Source organism: Temnothorax nylanderi, unplaced genomic scaffold (genome assembly GCF_030848795.1).
Source record: "Temnothorax nylanderi isolate EJ_2023f unplaced genomic scaffold, tnyl_v1.0 TNYL_tig0515_pilon, whole genome shotgun sequence".
In the NCBI taxonomy this organism is placed as follows: domain Eukaryota; kingdom Metazoa; phylum Arthropoda; class Insecta; order Hymenoptera; family Formicidae; genus Temnothorax; species Temnothorax nylanderi.
The window spans coordinates 91,050-106,490 of record NW_027249577.1 but is presented as its reverse complement, the minus strand read 5'-3'; the positions used below and the strand labels follow the sequence as shown (position 1 = coordinate 106,490).

Genomic DNA, 15,441 nt, shown 5'->3' with positions numbered 1-15,441 from the left:
AAAGTAGTACAATGCACGTGGCCATCAGATTTTTTGGTGATGAATCGAAGAAAGTTTTATTCGTGCCAATAACAGACGTTTTACACTTAGATATAGAAAAAGACTATATTAATGAACCTTTTTATATAAAAAAATATGAAGGCAGTACAGATAAATTTCATTTTTCACCGGGTCAAGTTTTATTGTCTATGGGTGAGTGTTGGATTTATTTCTAATTTGTATTGAAAAAATAATAAATATTAATTGTACAATTAATTTCACATGTTTCTGCATTTGGGGTCCGCATCAAATATTAAAGCATAGAGTGTACGCTAAAGTTAAAAGAAATAAGTAATAAACCGATCAAAATGACCCACGTTGCGAAAGCAGCCAAGAAATGGTATTACTACTACATCTGCATGTACATTGTATACGTAACAAGCAACTAATTCTTATACCTATATACGATATACAATATATATATATATATATATATATAGAAACAGTAGTAATATGGTAGTGTTTATTATTTATTTCTTATAACTGTAACATATAGGGAAACTTAAGGGGTTACACCACTGTAGAATTTTCAAAAAAACGAAAAAATTTTTTTTTGCTTAAAAGGTGTTTTAGGGTCTTAAAAATGATATACTAAAAGATAAAGGGCCGCAAAAATGTCTAAATGTCAAAATTTTCAATTCTGCCGCTCCAAAATCAATATCTAGTGGAAAATTAGTATTAGATATTGCCACAAATATTGCTACTTGTGTGTTCAATGACGGATTTTCCTCAATTTTGCACGTAATCGACACTATGGGCATGACAATTGGCCCAAACAGCTACAATCTATGCATGGAGGTGGACGCGGAGCGCATCAAGAAAGCGGAAGAATCGTTGAGTGAAGATGCAAGAAAGGCTCGAATCGACTTGAAAGCCTTAAGAAAGGAAAAAGAGGAGGAGGATGTCAATCTAGAAGGCCAATTGTATGGTGCAGGCATCGCAGATTAAAGGTATAGAAGAATATAATATGATTTTACAGTACTTAAAACTTTAAACGCGTTTTTCTCGAAACTACTTTTTTTGAACTGGCTGAAAACATAACTCGAACAAATCTTTACCGATCGATCTGAAAATTTAACAGTATATTCAAAATTGCTTTCTCCAGCGACGTACGTAGGATTTTTTTTTTATATTGCATATTTTTTTTTTTATAAACAATTTTGTGACGATTTTTTTCATGAACTTTTAAACTTTTTTTTTTGAAGTGCACCATTTCGCGAAAAATCAATATATCGAAAAAATCCTACGTACGTCTCTTGCTGTTGTTCTATAGAATCGAAAAAACTTTGGTTTTTTGTTCCAGGTCAAAAATTGCGGGAGTTAGGTTTCCGGCTGTGGACCCCTTAAAAAAAAAAGGCACCGACGGAGAAATGCTGCGCAGCCGCCATTTTGTCATGAACGAAGTTGAAAAAAATATATTTTGTACTTTATTACTAGCATTATAAATCCCATTTTGCAGAATTTTGATTCATCTCTTTATTGCGCCAAAAAAAATTCCCGAAATATTCTCTATTTTTTCATGCTCTACAGTGGTGTAACCCCTTAAAACGTAATATTGAAGTGATGAATAATTTATTAAATTAAAAGTAAACATTTTTAGTTTTAAAATTTTCTTTAACTAAAATATATTAAAGAAGTCATTTTTTTAAAGGTACCTTAGAACAATTATCGTACCGTAAAACACGCTTCAAATTTAGTAAAATGCGTAGAAGCGATGCAGTTCAAAGGTTACGACTACAACATAGAGAAATTCCAGAGCAAATTAATAAAGTACAGAATATTAAAAAAAAATTAAAAAAATTATCAAAAAATAAAAGTGGAAAACAGCAACTTCAGAAATTTTTAAATAAGAGGATGGCATTAAAGGATTCAGATGATGAGGAAATAAATTAAAAAAAAAAATAGAAAAAGATTCCAAAATAAGAGACGGCGGCTATTTCCGAGTGACGATGAAAATACTAATGTAGATAATTCAGATAATCAGTCGAAAGAAGAAAGTAAAAATGTTTAAAAATATTATTAAATAATATATTTATATTGTTAAATAATTATTAAATTAATTATAATTTTCCCCCTTATTGTACAGATAACATCGCAAATGAAGAAGATCCTCCAAGTGCAAATACTCCTGCTGAGACATTAGATAAATTAAATATAATTTTGCCAGGTTCAAGCGTCAACCACCAATCTTCATCGTATCTTAATCGTATTGAACGTTCATTTTCAGGATCGCCACCACGAAATAAACATAAGAAAATAGCTATAATAATTATAAGAAATTGCTTAATATACATTATCAATTCAAAATTTACAGGTAATTAAATTTAAAAAAATGTATATATTTTTTCAGCAGAAATACGAAATGTGGAGACTCCACGGTTGCGGCCGAATCGTAGAAATGAACGTAATGAACGTTCATTTTCAGGATCGCCACCACGAAATGAACGTAAGAAAATAGCTGTAATAATTATAAGAAATTGCTTAATATACATTATCAATTCAAAATTTACAGATAATTAAATTAAAAAAAATGTATATATTTTTTCAGCAGAAATACGAAATGTGGAGACTCCACGGTCGCGGCCGAATCGTAGAAATGAACGTAATGAACGTTCATTTTCAAGATCGCCACCACGAAATGAACGTAAGAAAATAGCTATAATAATTATAAGAAATTGCTTAATATACATTATTAATTCAAAATTTACAGGTAATTAAATTTAAAAAAATGTATATATTTTTTCAGCAGAAATACGAAATGTGGAGACTCCACGGTCGCGGCCGAATCGTAGAAGAGGCAACTTCGTCTATCGATTGAAAACTGCAGGTAATAAATTGTATTGCAAGACGCACATGTATAGGAATACACACACGCACGCACGCACACACACACACGCACGCACGCACACACACACACGCACGCACGCACACACACACACACACACGCACACACATGCGTGCGCGCGCGCGTGACCCTACACGTTTAAAAAAAAATTTTTTTTAAAAGCTATAAAATAAAATTTTATTAAACTATTTGGTAGGTGAACAAATAGAATCGGAGGATGAAAATCGTTACGAATATGACAATCACTTAAGCTCGGAAGTGCGAGAAGTTAATGAAGAAGGAAGACAGTTATATCAAATTGAAGGAGATGAGGTATCCCAGCTTCATATTAAGCAAGTATTTATAAATATTTAATTGAAATATTTATGTTCACAATTGTTTATCTAGATTTATATTGGATGTGGCAAGATGATACAACTGGCATTCTGGGAGTACATTAAACACCGTAGCCACTGGGTATTTTTACGAGAACTACTCGTAATATTTTGGGGCAAATATCATTTGGTAAACAGATGTTTTAAAAAATCAAAAGTAACAACTGAGCTGTACGAAAGATCCCCTCGAAAATGCTTTACGCCAAAGAAATATAAAAATTTGCGTCGTAAGTATTGATTTTCAGTTGCAAATCGTTAATGATACATTACTTCAAATAATTCAATTTCATTTTTAGAATTATTTAAAGATTACCTTGACGAAATATTTCATCATTCTACAAAGAAAAAAAGAATTCTTCGTTATATGAACAAACACATCGGATATAAGATTAGAGATATCCGAAAATTAGATTATGAAAAAATTTTGATTTAATCAATTAACAGTTTTTTTTATAATTTTTTTTTATTTAACAGTTTTTATATTTTGTTACCAAATTTTTATATTTTATTACTTTATAGTAATTTAGTAAAGAAATATACTTTATGTTTGTGTTGAATACTAATAAAAGATAATTTATGTTTGTCTTGTAATTTTCAAAATTATATTTCTTGAAAATTAATAAATTTATACTTACATTATTGTGTTTAATTTTTTTCCTTTTTCATAAATTGTTTCAATTACAAAAAATAATTAAATATAAATATATGTACAAAAATATTTTTGAAACAAATGTATTAATAAAACCGTCATAAAGTGCATTATATTATACATTAGATCTTATTTTCCTATATCAAATGAAATATATCTTTTATGATATTAAATGATATTGTTAAAAAAATATTACAGCTAAATGTATTTTCATTAGATTTATGTTACACTTTATATAAGAAATAGATTGTACATGCAATTTATATGGCATCGCATGTGATAGGCTGCGCTCGGAAAGTTCACTCGATCCGAGTGCGCACGAGTATACTTCCTTCTCTTTCTATCTCAGCGAGTTAGAAGGAGAAGGGAGTATACCCGTGTGTACTCGGGTGACGTTTCCAAACGCAGCCCTATTGTATGCGATGTCATATAAAAATTTTTTAATAATATTAAATGATATCTCATTTGTGATACTATATGATATCTCATATGCAATATTAATTGAGATCTCGTATGCGCGCTGTCATATGATGTTTTGGTTGGATACATAATATGAGATTTCATATGCGTTCTCATTTAAGATCTCGTAAGAGAAATCGTATGAGTTCTCATAAGAGAATTTTCATTAGGGGCACGGCCTGTCTGAGCAGCACTTCACATCATATGAGGATACTAAAAATTGGGTCGATTTGTGGATAGCCTCAAAGGATGAAGCGTTCTTCCGACGCGGTATCCATATGCTGCCAGAAAGATGGGAAAAAGTAGTGGCTAGCGATGGACAATACTTTGAATAAAACCGTACGTACCGTTCTCTCACAATAAATGCCCAATTTTTTACGGCGGAAACTTATTTGTACTCCCAATATAAAAATCGACTCTTGGCCAAAATGTACGCTTTTTTATTGGGAAAAAGAATCTATTTAACAATCTCTATTTAAAGAATTAATTTCAGCACAATGATATTATTAAGCACTAAAACAAATTATAATTTATACTATTCTTCTTTCTGTCATTGAATTTATTTGCCATTAAATGTATAACGTACATATTGTTTCTCAACGGAAACTGCGAAAAAGTGGTGGTCTCTTATTCCGTCAGGAGGAAAATGTATATATATATATATATATATATATATATATATATATATATGCATGTATATACACACACAGCAAGTTCCTTTACACATTTATATTCTACAAGCGATCGAGATGTCTATTATATGAACAAGATTTGTTACGTTTTTAATTTTTAAGCGTGATATTCATTACGGACAATATTTATTACACGCTTATGCTTTTTAAGCGTAATATCTACTACGGGCAAGATTTGCTATTATAAAAATATAAAAAAAATCTTATTAATCTAATAATAGGGTATTATAATAGGGTATATTTATAATTAAACAACTAGCAATATACATACATACATCTTTATTAATCAATCAGGTAATCTGTAATGTCACATATTCGGGAATTTTGGAAACATTCCTCGATCCATTTACATTTGACAATTTTTATAGATGTTTGTTCACGTGCATTCACGTTTCTCACAATAGTGCATGTCTCATCGCTTGTGTCTTCTACAAACGCATGCGTAACGGAATTATCAATTTGGTCTTTAACTGTACCTGACATAAAACGGAATTTATATTTAGCATAACACGATCGATTCGCAAAGAATCCAATTATATCTCTAAACAGCGAATAAGGCGATGTGCCCCCGAATAATTCCTTGTCCATCTCTTTTTCCTGCTCACTGGTTAACTGGTTGTCCGCAAGTTAAATAATTTGCACAATTAGATTAGTGCGATAATTTATATATATATATATATATATTTAGTAATAAATGTTAATTTCAAGAACCTCGTTCGTCATCTTGTCGAGTGAACGCTTCAAACTTTCTTCATTTGCGTCAACAAAAAAACTGTCGTAATATTTATCATAGTTTTCTGCAACTTTCTGTCTAGTACTGTCCCGACTGCATAATAATTCCCACGGTAAAAAATTATCTGACGAAGCCCAGTCGGATTGATTGGTGACACGTTTAAACCAGTCCAAAGTTACAACATCGTATTTTTTACTGTTTATTACTTCCTTCCCTCGTATCTGAAAAAGGAATTTGTTCTATTAGTTCGATAACTATTGCATGTATTCAAGCTTGAGTTGCGCGATAACATAGCAGAAAAAAAAATATATATATATTTCCTACCGTTCTATTATTGCCTACTATCACGCAGAAAGTATTTTTCATTGGATTCTGTACAATCCTTGCGCTATGCTGCTGCAGTATTTCTTTAATCTGCTCTTTCGGCAATTCATCGGCCATTAATCACACAAATTTCTTTTCCGTCTAATAGTCGCGTGAGTACTACGCGCTTGCTGTACATCTCGGCCATCTCGCTGTCTTTTCTAGATAGATAGATAGAAAATTATAAGTAACATAATTTCGGTATCCAATATTATATGCTGTCAAATAATAATAAATTGTTTGTAACTAACCTTAATTCGAAATTCCGGATCTGGCAAAGTGATGCAAAGGTGGCTGCAATAGCCCGACCGTTGGGCACGGTTATTGCTGGGCAGTAGGTCGCGATGATCACGTCGAATATGTATATACAATAGAATCATGCGGACGGACAATGGGCAGGGGACCATGAACGACACAGAACAATGACCACTGGCAGCGCGCAGTTTCGGCGAGGTATTGCGCTTACCGCAGAGAGGGGGGTGCGCACGTGTCGCAGAAAATACAGTGGTCCTCCCGCAAAGTGGACTCTCGGAAATTTTTCCGCCCCTACCTTCTTCCGCAATGTGGACATCCCCTCTACGACGTTCCATTCCAATGTTTACAACTCACGTACATGCTAGCGTACATGTGTATGGTACCGCCTTTCTACATGAATCACGTCTACAATCATACTAGTCCTGTCCGTGTGAAGGAGAGGAGCGAAAGGGGAGGGGATAGCTGGACGAGCGGAATGTTTACACTGCAGAGTCAGAGTACTGACGTCGCGGTTTTTAACGGTTTTTGTAAAGATTGCGGAACTGTCCACATTGCCAAGTCAACTTTGCGGGGGGACCACTGTACATATGTGGTCGTCGCTGTCGCGCGCGAAATGTTTCTCTCTCATTCTCTTCCACAGCTGTGCGTACAGCGCGGATAAGTCATACAAAAAGTGTAATATATTATGTCCTGAAGTGGGAATAATAATCTCCGTAGAAGGTAATATTTAATATTAGTTATTATGTGTCGAATTGCTTTACAAAAATTGTTGCGTTTTGGGACGGAAACCGGCGTAGATGCAGTATATGCAGTTTAGCTTTGCTGGTCCGCACACAAGCAAATGTCCCGTGTCCGTGTGGGGCTGGCTGTGCATGAAGACGAGTAGCGCACCTCTACTAACGATAAAGCTACACAAACTGTGCGTCATAATATTGTTGTTGTCATTTTGCTTTTGCAACTAAACGTCTGAAATGTATAGTGAAAACTGCAAATTCGATAAACATGAAATGTGTTGTCACTTTTCATAACATCGGTATTTAAAACTTGTCTATGGTCGAAAATCAATTTACGTGACCCAACAATAATATAAATGTACAACCCATTACGTGAAATTAAAATAAAAAACTGCATGCGAAAAATACCTCTTTGGCGTGGAATACCCCATGTACAAACAATCATTTAAAATGCGTTATTTTGATATTTCGAAAACCTGTTCATAGTTTGCGTAAACATTGTATGCTTCAAAAATAGGTAAGGGTTTTATGCTTCTATGATCTAATTCATGATAAGTATTTTGTTATTGTTTTGTTACAATGTTTATGTATTTGCAACTAATATAATTATTCAAATAAATCATATCCCGTAACGTGGACTTTTAAAACAATATGCACGTATAAAGATACATAAAAATAGGAAACGTTACATGTTAATTTGATACAAATCATATTTTTTTAAATATATGTTATATAGGCTCGCCCCCAACACTATGGATTTTACCGGCGAAGAACCGCCAAAACAGCAGAAAAGAAGATACAAGCGTTTCTTGGATCCAGCTTATCAAGAACATGATGTTTCTGCCAAAACACATGATTTGTGGGTGAAGAGATCAGCATCGCGGCAAATGAATACAACAAACAGTCCGAGTAAGTATTGAATGACATATTTAGAGTATATATGTATGCAGGTTAAATACTTACGTACGTAGATAAAAAAAGATTTTGTTGATAAAATGTCATATAAGAACACATACGGGATAAAACAGTTATTGTAATAAGTTGTACAAATGTTTATATATTATTATCCTTCGGTTTGAACAAAAGTTCTTTTAGTGCATTCGTTCTATATTAAATTGTACAATAATCACATTGTTAAACATGAAAATATATAGTTATAGTATATGGGTCATTAATGTAGTAGTAATAAGGCCGCATTACGGTTCTGTATATTTTGAAATTCTTAATACCACTTTCAAAATTCAAAATTGTTTCCCAACGTTTACTGCAAATGCAAGTTTTAGTTATTTATTGATCTCAATTCAAATGATGATGACAGACTTTTTAATTGAAAATTACTATTAAAAACTTTACAGGCCACAATGTACTGTAAAAACTTTTCATTATAGATCCATGTAATGTACCTGAACAATGCAAGGTATATTAAATTCAGACTTTATACATTTATTAATATGTTCGAAATTTGTAAAAAAAAATTTTCAAACAAACCTCGAACATTATCTGAATACCTCAAATATAAAATTATTCAAACACCTCATATGCCCGACTGAATAAAATTATTGTACGCTGTATATATAGGTTGTGCGGGTCACAACATAAAAGCGAAAAGGAAAAGTAAATATTAACAATAGGAATAAGAACGACTCCTTAAACGGTTAGTCTCCGGTTACTTCAAATCGTACAAAATTAGTTTCGGTATTCGTTTTATTCATTACATTTATTTGTTACATTTATTATGTAACAAATAAATGTAATGAATATTGTTATATTTATTATTATATTTTGTGACGTTGCAGTTTCGCTGCATCGTGGCAGCGCCCCGCGCGCCGCCGTCACAAGGCGCGGGTTTTCGATAATTATTCGTTTTGCGCCCGAGGACGGTTCACAGAGTCAGAGCGAGAGATCTCCAGGGGCATAATTATAATTGCGTTTCCGTATTTTGATCCTTTTTTTTGTTATTTTGTATTGATACGTGGCGCCTCACCGAGCTGAGACTGGAGTTCCTGAGGAGATGCAGCGGACCGTAAAATGCGGATTGAGTCGACCGAGAGGAATCGAGCCAGGATATCGATCGACGCGAGCGGACCGCGGCGAGACTCGCAGGCCGGCGGGCGCAAGGGAGCGCGGAAGGACACGCGCGTGGGGCATGATACGGCGAAGGACGGACCCGTAGAGGTAGGGCCCCGGGATGCCGGGGCGGAATGAACTTCGCCTGCCCTCCTCACCTGCAAAAAGGACTCCGGGGTGGCTGGCCAGCACTCCCGGACCGAAACCAAAAACACGGGGACGTTAGCGTCTCGTCCGCTACCGGGAAGGATCCCGGCGAAATCGTCATACGCGCGAGGAAATCTTAAGCGCCCTGCGGGAGCCGGAATTGTCGGCCCTGCGCAAGGATACGTCGCGAGCTTGCGGGCTCGCCCCTAATTGGTCCGCACGTTAACGTCGAGCGGCTGCGTACGCCCGGGGTGGAGCGCGCAATCGATTCCGCCATCGTGCGAAATTTCGGGAGCACTCCTGGATCGTCCTCGTTAGCCTGCACACGCGTGAAATAGTCCGTCGCGAGATTAACCCGATTTTCTTGGCGGTTCTCCTGACCCTTGGGGCGACGGCGAGGAGCTTTCGAAGGAGAGCAGAAGAACGGTGAGGTTTCCTCGGTAATATTCAGCATGTAAAGCCACGACACCGCTCCCCGGGTCGCGCTCTCGCTCGGGAATATTCGCGATAATTAACGTATCCGCCGACAAGGCGTATTTAGCGATCGATGGCGAGAGCGAGGGGCACCGGACTGGTCTCGTGGCCGTGGGATCGCGGTCGAAGTCTACGAACTCCTGGAGATTGTGGTAGGCGCGTCAATGACGACGTTCGATATCGCGAATACGCCATTTCTCGCGCCCTTCGCGTTCACGACCGCGTGTCTCGTTGTGCGTAGTATTTCGCCCGGTCGAATCTTAGATTCCGCACGCGATATTAATTGCATCAGACGGTTATTCGCGTTGGTTTGATTGCGTACTTGCGATTCGCGTCCGAACACTTAGATTATCCTCGCGATATCGGCTGCGTTGAGATATTATTCGCGTTAGGATGTTGTTTGTCTTAAGATACCATTTGCGTCGACCTAAAATGGCGTCTCGTTATTCCTCGCGATAATTCCGTAATTTTCTCGCGTTAATTCGAGTATTTCGCGTGATCCCGAGTGTCTCGGTGCATCATTTTTCGCGTTGGACGATCGCTGACAATCGCGGGTGTTGCGTTCGATCGGAATCACTTGCGTTAACCTCAGTTTCCTGCGTTAGGATAAATCGGTAATTTCGCGTTAGTTATAGTATTGCGTGCGGTAGTTCCGCATATTTCCTCGCGTTAGAATCGTGTTTCGCGTTACGTCGAGCGCCTCGGCGCCTTATTCTTCGCGTTAGGATATCCTCGGCGATATCACACCTTGCGTTCGTTCCCTCTTGCGTTGGGACGTTACTCGCGTCACGTTCGTTCTCTGCGTTAGTTTAAGATTATGCCCTGCGTTAGTTTAAGATTATTCCCTGCGTTAGATTAAGATTATTACTTGCGTTAGATTAAGATTGTTTGGTGACAGAATCCCTGCACGGGTTTGGACCTTGCGTTCACGCACTCCGAGCGTGGCGCACTGTCATTTCGCGGCATTTTACGCTATTGTTTCGCGTTCATCCCAGTTATGTCGTATTCGGTCGTAACTTTCGCCGATGTCCTACATTATTCGTCAGTTTAATACTCTTATTATTACCGGCGTAGTTTATACGACTTTGACGATCTTGTGAGTTTGAATTTCTCCTGATATTATTTTGCTGAATAACGACGCCTTCCGCGCGTTTACAAACTTTTCTTCATTCTCCGTGTTTTCTGGCGTCTGCGTTACTATCGTTTTGTTATTTGAAAATTGACGCCCGCGTTATCAACCGCGCCAGCATTTTCCTTATTAGTGAACGCCATCATGGCCCTTGTTCTATTACATAATAAACGTTGCTCTTTATTTGTTACTGACTGAGTTAATAATTCACACGTCACCCCGCCAAGTACCGCGCTGCCCTCCATCAACCCCGCCCTGCTATTAGGTCGAGCTAGCCATTCCCTCGCACACCGACTTATTTCGTTTTGCGTCTTGTTTTTGGTTTCTCGCGATTTCGTGGACGCGAATTCACGCGTCTGGCGCCCAACATTAAAATCGTTTCGCGGAGTGTCGGAGGTGCGAGAGAATCACCGGAGAGGCCTATCATCCCGCTCTCCTTTCCCCTTTTGATCCGGCACACGCCCCGGACCGCTCCGGGAGTGAAAAAGTCGTGACAATTTATTTATTATCGCATTCTGCGTATGCGTTCTCCTTCTTATCTACGGGAACTCTTCATTCCTCTTGATCCAATGTTGAGGAGATCCGGCCGTTTAGCTTCATCATCACATACTTTTCATATTCCTCTCCATAGAACCACTACCTACCGAAATTTCTTCCGACTATCTGCAATTTATTTTTGGCATTCTCTTCCTGACAGCATTACATCTGCATCTTGACTGGTCACTTTCAAAAATCTTCTTCGTTTCTGATTGCATCTGAGTCTGATTAATTACTTATTTCTGTGATTTTAGTTACTTTGTCAATTTTTAGCTCTTAAGCTTAGTATTAAGATTCATTTAATTTTAAGTATTAGTTTAAGTTACATATTAGGATACTTTGTACATTACGCGCCTGTGATTTGTTTATTTTTGCTAACTACTATTGTATTCTATGTCTCTTGCTTACTCTACCTTTGCCCTTTGGCCTACGCTTGGGCATAATAAATAAATCAAACAATCAATCAATCAATCTCTTTCTCTCTTTCTCTCCCCCCCTCTCTCCCCCTCTCTCCCTCTCTCCCCCTCTTCCTCTCTCTCTCTCTCTCTCTCTCTCTCTCTCTCTCTCTCTCTCTCTCTCTCTCTCTCTCTCTCTCTCTCTCTCTCTCTCTCTCTCTCTCTCTCTCTCTCTCTCTCTCTCTCTCTCCTCTCTCTCTCTCTCTCTCTCTCTCTCTCTCTCTCTCTCTCTCTCTCTCTCTCTCTCTCTCTCTCTCTCTCTCTCTCTCTCTCTCTCTCTCTCTCCTTTTCCCTCTCTTTCCCTCTCTCTCTCTCTCTTTCTCCCTCTCTCCCTCTCTCCCGTCCCGTAAAATTTTATCCCTACTTCATATACAATTTTTTAAGATTCGGTCAATTAATTCCCGAAAAATTGAAAAAATTTCGGTACCGGCTTTTAAAATGATCGGTAACACAAAATTATACACTTTATAACACTCCCCGGAAAATTCTACCCCTGTTTGATCTATAATTCTTTGAGATTTGGTCAATTATTTCCCGAAAAATTAGAAAAATTAAAAAAATCGGTTTCCAAAAAATCGGTAACGAAAAACTACACACTCTATAGCACTCCCCGAAAAATTCTACCCCTATTTTATATGGTTTAAATACAAATTCGGTCCAATAGTTTTTAAGTTAAAAACGCACAAACATACACCACCCGTAAGAATTTAAAAAATTAAAAAAATCAGTTTCCAGAAAATTGGTAACGAAAAACTACACACTCTATAGCACTTTCTGGAAAATTCTACCCCTATTTTATATACTTGTGGTAAAAATACGGTCCAATAGTTTTTAAGTTAAAAACGGACAAACATACACCACCCGTAAGGATTTTATAGATTAGTATAGATTGGACCGAATTTGTATTAAAACCGTATAAAATAGGGGTAGAATTTTCCGGAAAGTGCTATAGAGTGTGTAGTTTTTTGTTATCTATTTTCTGGAAACCGATTTTTTTTATTTCACCACCCATAAAAATTAAAGAAATTAAAAAAATCGGTTTTCAGAAAATCGGTAACGATAAACTACACACTCTACAGCACTTTCCGGAAAATTCTACCCCTATTTTATATACTTGTGGTAAAAATTCGGTCCAATAGTTTTTAAGTTAAAAACGCACAAACATACACCACCCGTAAGAATTTTATATAATAGTATAGATAATAGTATAGATTTAATAGATTTTGGGCAGGAGATTCTTTTTAATAAAAATAATTTTTAAAAAACAGAACCGTAGTGGCCTTTTGTTACTACACTTATAATAACTGGTTCATATTCCATTAGGATTATATGGGTTATTGTAGCTCAATTAAGACGGCAAGATTTGGCCTTTTTGTGAAAGACCATTCTTTCAATCAACGAGATTGTTTTGAAATAAAATATGCACCAAAAAAGAGACACGACATTTTTTATAGGTCCACAATTTTGTTTACATTGTTACTAATTTTTTAATTTTGACGAAAAATTAGTGCACTTATAATTTTAACATTTAATATTTACGCTTCTAATTACCTAGCACGGTGAGTAAAAACTCGTTTTAACGCTGAAATAAAAACGTTTTAAAAAGTAATGGAAATTTTAAAGAATGTACTTTTTTTCTATAAAAAAAATTTAAACAAATATTTGTACACGTAAATAAATGTAAACAAATTAATTAATAAAAATTAAAATTAAACTCCATCCTGGGAACAATATTTTTAAATACATAATTATTATTACAATTAAACTGTATTATTAAAAAAAAATAATAAAAATAGCAATACAATGCAAACAAATTTATTATTATATTTTTGATATATTATTAACAATAATACAATTTTACTTTCTTAATTCATAAACATTACTTTCTCAAACCTCTTGTTATTATATCTTTCAAATGTATTTGTACTCGCTGCGATAATGAAAACCGTAGATATAATTACATATTAATTTTAAAGTTATATAGTGCGCTTATTTTTCGTTAAAATGAATAAATCAGTAACATTGTAAAAGAATATATGTTAAACCTATAAACAACACTTTATTCTTTTTTTGGTGCATATTTTATATCAAAAACATTTCAATCCGTGTAAAAAATAGTTTTTTTTTTTGGTCAGACGATTTCAGCTCGAATGACCCGTATGTACTTTTGGCTGAAGTAAAAATAAGATATAATTCTTATGTCTAATGTCAAAGGAAAACTGTTGTGAGTTACGCACGTAAACTGTACGTTATATATATATATATATATATACTCTTCAAATGTATGTACATGATTCACGCAAAAACGGATACAATCCCCTATTCTCAAACTATATTTTTCTATAAAAGTCACAGCAGCTGTTACTGTTAAAAACGAATAGAAATAAAACCAAAAGAATAAAAAATCTTCGATATTCCGTATTGCAGACAGAATGGGCAGATTGCAAGCAGAAACCGATAAAGACTCAGTCCGCTTCTGATGTTTCTATCCGTCATGTTTAAGAACGAACATAAAATTATTTACATTACTACGAATTAAAACCAGTGTGATATTTTCAGGTGGAAGTATAGAAAATCCAGAAGAGGCGAGCGAATCCTATGTGGCAGATAATGATGACACTTCATTGGAATCAGGCTCATCGTTGGCTAATGCTACATCAAGTGACCGCGACGACATGGACGTCGATGTAGGTGATCTACACGACAGCAGAAGTATTTCGAATGCATCCGAAAGCAGTTCTATATCTGACGGTGAAAATGATGTGGATACTTCCGAGGAATCCGAAGACGAGAATGTTCCACATGACAGGAATAACTGCGACGACGATCCGATAATGTTCGAAGTTTCTCAACTGAAAGAGTCTGAAGTTATGGAAATGATTACAGGGATTTGCGTGCGGTTTAATACGTCTTATGAATTAAGAAAGGCTATTGTTGACCTCACAAAATGTCTTGCAGGGCCGGGCTACACGAATTGGCAGATGACAAAATATAATATTAAGAAAAAGTATGACCCACACCTGAAAATGTAATAAGTTATACATTTTTTTGCTCAGCATGCAAATGTCCTTTATTAGGACCAGTGCAGAATATGGAATTTGCAAACGAAACTGCAATCTGCCGAAAGTGTAACCAACAGAACCATTTATCTATGCGATCGGAAAACAAATTTGTGTACATAGATTTAGAATTCCAGTTGAAATCATTATTGACGAATACACACATCGAGGAAAGTATAATGACATTTATACACCAGCGCAATGCCCGTCAAAATGCTGATTATAATGGCGGATCAATAAGCGATATATCGGACAGCGAGCTGTATAGACAGTTGAATACGAAATATTCCAACAAAGGATATTATCATGAGTACCTTCTCACGTACAACTTCAATACAGATGGTATGCCGATTTTCAACAGTTCGAAACGAAGTTGTTGGCCGATTCTATTGTATGTCAATGAACTTCCCCCAAAAGAACGATTCAAGCA

The 15,441-nt window shown here is 35.9% G+C and overlaps 1 long non-coding RNA gene across 1 annotated transcript; it reads left to right on the top strand.

Annotated features, from left to right (window-relative positions):
* The first annotated feature begins 540 nt into the window (after positions 1 to 540).
* Positions 541 to 1,500, top strand: LOC139783559 (uncharacterized). Its single transcript, XR_011721314.1, has 2 exons — positions 541 to 989; positions 1,343 to 1,500. It is a non-coding gene; the product is annotated as an uncharacterized lncRNA (long non-coding RNA).
* The last annotated feature ends 13,941 nt before the right edge of the window (positions 1,501 to 15,441 follow it).